Source organism: Monopterus albus, unplaced genomic scaffold (genome assembly GCF_001952655.1).
Source record: "Monopterus albus unplaced genomic scaffold, M_albus_1.0 scaffold370.1, whole genome shotgun sequence".
Classification (NCBI taxonomy): Eukaryota; Metazoa; Chordata; class Actinopteri; order Synbranchiformes; family Synbranchidae; genus Monopterus; species Monopterus albus.
In genome coordinates this window covers 293654-298780 of record NW_018128250.1, presented here as the reverse complement: position 1 = coordinate 298780, position 5127 = coordinate 293654, and the positions used below count along the sequence as shown (strand labels likewise).

Below are 5127 nucleotides of genomic sequence, written 5' to 3'. Positions count from 1 at the left end.
GGAGGGGTTGTGTTGGACCAGCCAGGAGTGACCCAATACCAGAGGTGTGTTGGGGACAGCGAAGATGTGGAAGCTGATGTCCTCCTGATGGTTTCCAGCGACAGTGAGATGAAGCCGTGCAGATGCAGATTGGGTTAGTGTGGTCGGCTGCTGCCCTGCTCTTTCCTTTCGGAAAGAGCACTGCCGTTTGTCGATCATGATAGCCAAGTCGACTAGGGAGCGGAGGTTAGGGGGCTCACCTTGGGTACTTAGTTCCGCCTTCATGTTGTCGTTAAGGCCGTGCCAGAAGGCCGCGCGCAATGGGCGGTCATCCCACCCGGCCTCCGTGGCTAACACCCGGAAATCAATGGAATAGTCAAGGACACGACGAGCCCCCTGGCGTATTGTCATGAGCTCCCTAGAAGCTTGGCTGTGATGTGAAGATGGCGAAAAAACTGACCTGAGTTCCTCCATGAATTCTGAGATGGAGGTGCTGAATCCAGAGTCCTTGTGAGTCTGCAGCCTCGGCCCAGAGCAGTGCTTTCCCTCGGAGACGGTTAATGATGTAGCTGATTTTCTCTCTGTCAGTGATGTAGGTCCGGGGCTGGTGGTCAAAAACCCGGTGGCACTGCAGCAAAAAACCCCAACAACTCTCAATGTTTCCGTCGAAAGTGTCGGGCTCAGGTATGTGTGGGTCTCTGTGGGGACTGGCGGCAGGGGTGGCGGAGCGTGGAGCCTGGGAAAATGTAGCAGAGGAACCGTGTGGAGGTGATAGAATGGCAGAGAGTTGTGCTACCTGCTGAGTTAGTGCTGCGATGTCCTTGTGCTGTTGCTGCAGTGCCTGAGCCATCTGGTCCATACATGTGTCCTGAGATGACTGAGATGACCAACCGCTTGCACCGGAGCCGGCAGGATCCATGTTGGCCAGTTGGTTCTGTTAAGTGCCGTTCGCACCTGTCAGTGAGCGAACAAGAAAGAGGCAGACCCAGGTAGCCGACTTCGATGCAAGCAGTGATTAATTATGTACAGTGATGATGAGAGTAAAAATACACAGAGGGAAATAGTACGTAGTCCTGTCGATGAGTAGTAGCCGGGTGTTTGACCAACAGTAGAAGGCGAGGAGATGGGGAGATGGGCCGAGCTGCATAGGCTGGGTCACTCCTGGGCTGGTCGGTGGTGATGGTGGCTACTGAAGGTAGAGACAGAGAGATGAAGGCAATAGTGGAACAGATAGGCGACTGAGTATTGACCTGCCTGGGAGGGGAGAGTGGAGCCACGGTCTGGAGGAACAGTCCATGGGGGGAACACAAAAACAGTAGCTGGCTAGGGGATAAATACATACAAAAAACGAAAGAGCACGGAGAAAAAAATGGCCTAGAGACTAGAACGAACTGGCAAGTGACTGAGGAGTGAAACCAGGTAATATAGTGAGCAACCTAATCAAGTGCAGCTGGTGATAAGGGAGTGAGGAACAGGTGAATGTGATTAGTGTAAATGGGCAAGAGACAGTAGGAAAGGTGAGGGAGGCCAGAGCGGCCGAGCAAACCTGACAAGTTGTTGATTTGAATAAAAGTTTAGAAACAAAACTGGTCATGGAACTGAAATAAAGTGTTCCTCCTACTGTATGAGGTGTTGATCAGGAGCCATGTTTTAGTCAGCCTCGGTTATTATGGGCATCATCTTTTTCTATTTAGTGAGAAAAGTCCAAAGTGAAGAATCTTAGTCTGCCTTTAAATGCAGGCCAGCATGTGAAAAGTGTTTTGTACAGATTGCACCTGTTAGTTTAAATCCTACATGGGGCTGTCTGAAATGTAGAGGAACAGAAATACTCTAAATCATCCACATAATTTAACATGACCTCAGAATAGTTTTTTAGTAAACATACGTACTTATTTTCCACAGCGGGCTGCATGTCAGAGCTTTTAATTACTCCCTTATGAGCCAGCAGTGCACCTTAAACCTGCTGTGGCTACATGGTTCATCCTAGGGACCTACTTTATTATTCACACACATTAACAATGGTGACAGATAAGGACAATACTATATCTCCTCCTACATGAGTTTATGATAATGGCCTGGCAATCTCGCTATGTCTTGTGTGTTTCCTGTTTCAGTTAATGAGTGTTCAGCACAGAGGAGTCCCAACTCTACATAGCCAAAGTGCAGAGAGTTTGCCTGCTGTTTGTTGCCCTTTCTATTAGCTTTTGTTTTCTTGTTTTTGCCAAGAGTAGCAGTATTACTAGTCAGGTCTATGATTGTCTGTAAGGCATATCACATCACAGTTACCCTGCCTGGTTATTTTCCTGTGACTAACTCAGCACTATTATGCTACTGAAATAAGTAATGTTTAATGTTCTGAAATATATGAGGCTTCTGAGAAATAATAGGATGGGCATGAGAGTATCTACAAAAAAAAAAAAAGTAACTGCATTTAGATTTGCAATCTCCTTCCAGTGTCACTTGGTGGTAACTTTAGTGGCTCTGCTGCTAGTTAACAGCACCTGGGAAATGTCTTATGCCAGTGAACACTTCAGCAGCTCTGTTGTTTTTGTAAGATTATGGATCTACAGTAAATACTCTTGTAATACCTGAGCAAAAACATTTAGAGCAACACCTGGGGCTTCCCAAGATGCTGTGTAAGTACTTGTAACCCCCCTCACCCTCCTCACAAATACACACTCACTCAAATTAAAAAAATAACAGTGTATGCACTCTGTAGTTGGACACAGTGTCTGGATATACATGTGCTCAATGTCTAGATGTGTCTGTCTGTTTTATGTTCATACATAGAAGTGAGATCTGAAACAGCTCTCATTTGATGATTAACAACCACTACTGTTAATGATGTGCTGTGGTATTTTTCTTTAGTCTGTGTGTATCTGTCTTAAAGAAAAGAGAGAGAAGGGAACTGCATGAGTCCCTCTGCCCCTCCTCCCTCCACCTTCAGTTATTTTTTTTACTCTTCTTCCCACAAATGCATTTAGCTAAGCTCCCTTTTTTGTGTGACATTATTTTAGCTTTATTTTCCCACACTCCTTGATTTTACCACATACAGTGTAATGAAACCACTCAGTCATCCCTTTGTTTGATTTTGAGTGATTCTTTCTCAGTGATACCCTCTGCTGGAGAAATCTGCCAACTCAGTGATGGTGCAAATGCTCATCATAGGTATGTTTACTGAACCAGTGTTGAATACAAGTTTGAGTATTAAAGTACCATATATCCTAAGTGGTTAAAAAACATTTAACCACATTTATGTACAGCTTCTCATGCTGGAATGAAAATGGGTCACATGCATGGTGTGTGTGGGATTTCACACATCAAAAGCAATATTAATTAATAAACCAGGACTCCAAGTTGTGGAATATAATTGAGTACATTTACCAAAGTATCTAACCTAAGCACAGATTTGAAGTACTTTTAGGCTACTTTAACAAATTATTTCCATTTAAGGCAACTTTATACTTCTAAGTCACTACATTTCAGGGTAAATATTGTATTTTTAATTCCACTACATTTACTTATTTATCTGCCACAGTGAGATGCATCAGTAATACAGTCATATCATCATTTACTGTATAACATTAACGGCGCCCATTTTTCTGCATAATAAGGAGTTTTACTTTTAATACTTTGCGTGTTTGTTGCTGTTAAGTACTTTTACTTAAGTAAAATTTATGTAACAGTTTTTTTCTTATTGTTCTGCTACTCTTACTTAAATAAATGACCTGAACACTTGTTCAATTCAATGGCCTTAAAAGGAAAAAAAACTTTGTGTTCTGTGAATATATGCTACACATACGCTCTTACTCCTTTACTTACCTTATAGGTTTGTTTCTTCCCACTGCTTTGGAATAAAAAAAAATACTTGTCAGCTGTGCAAAGACGTGTATGTGATAAAGGAGTTAGGTATGGCTAATATGTGCTTAACAATTGTGTCGTAGATAGGGACAGGGCTCTCACCTATTATCTCCAACATACTGCACCAGTGTTCACTGGGTAGTATCAGACGCGCCCTCTGGTGGACGCTTGCAGAACCTGCAGCTGGCGAGAAAGGAATGACTGGTCAAAACAACTTCAGCACCACAGCAACGGACAGCTCAGTGTGTGACCAACATGCAAAGTGACAAAACAGTGTTCAATACCGTGTGACTGAACAGGAACAAACTGAGACATTATGGGCTTTAAAAGACTGTACTTCCACCAATAACGTCACTAAAACTTTACCATAATTTCACCATCTGCTGAGTTTAAAATAAACAAAATAATGTGAGCCTGTTAGTTTCCAGGTGTAGGCAGTTTAATGATGGTGAAATAACTTTTACACTTTACAGTTGTTTATGTAGCAGAGGATGAAAATAATCGTACACCTCTACTTTCAGAACAGAGCTCTATTCCTCACTCATCTGAAAGTAAGCCAAGCTGACCTAAATACGGCTGCCCCCATCACCATCCCTATGGATCACCTTACTGCAGAGAAGGTTAGACTGCTCCCCTCCATTCTCCCTACAGACATCCGTTTCCTTATTAACTGAATTATTTTCAATCTGAGCCATACGATGACCTAATTACCCTGCTCATTTCTGGCCAGTGGCCAGCTCTCATCTGTTGATGGTAGGAACTAATTCCCAGAGAAGTAAAATGTAAAAGGGCACAGAGAGAAGCCAGAGGCCCCTTAGCTCGCATCCAGGTGTGGCATTTGGAACTGAACACCCCCTCTCCCTGACGCTTGTATTCGTGTCTGTGGTCTTAATTAAAGTGATATTTCGAGAGAGGAGGTTCTGTTTGTTCAGTTAATGAACCCCACTATTCTCTGCGGGCAAATGGAAATGCAAGCGCTCCAATTAGCATATGTTAGCATTTTACTGTGTTTATTCCTCACCCTGGAAAACAGCTTACCAAAGCGAAAAGCTTTCCAACCTTACAAGAGTAGGAGCGGAACTTTTTCACCCCAATATAATTGGCCTAAGCAAATTAAACACAGATTGAAACTGACATCTAACTGCTTTATGCACACTGTTTGACTGGATCTGTGTTTGGTGGGTGGGTTGGGTTTTATGAATCACAGTGGGTTACACGTGCATAAGAAGGATTATACATGTAAAAAATACTTTATTTCCATAAATGTATACAGTGCATGTGTAGGGA

The 5127-nt window shown here is 43.1% G+C and overlaps 1 protein-coding gene across 1 annotated transcript in view; it reads right to left on the bottom strand.

Moving 5' to 3' along the window:
* The window catches only part of LOC109951208 (protocadherin-10-like), a 20642-nt gene that overhangs the window by 8619 nt on the left and 6896 nt on the right, over window positions 1–5127 (bottom strand). The window lies entirely within an intron of this gene.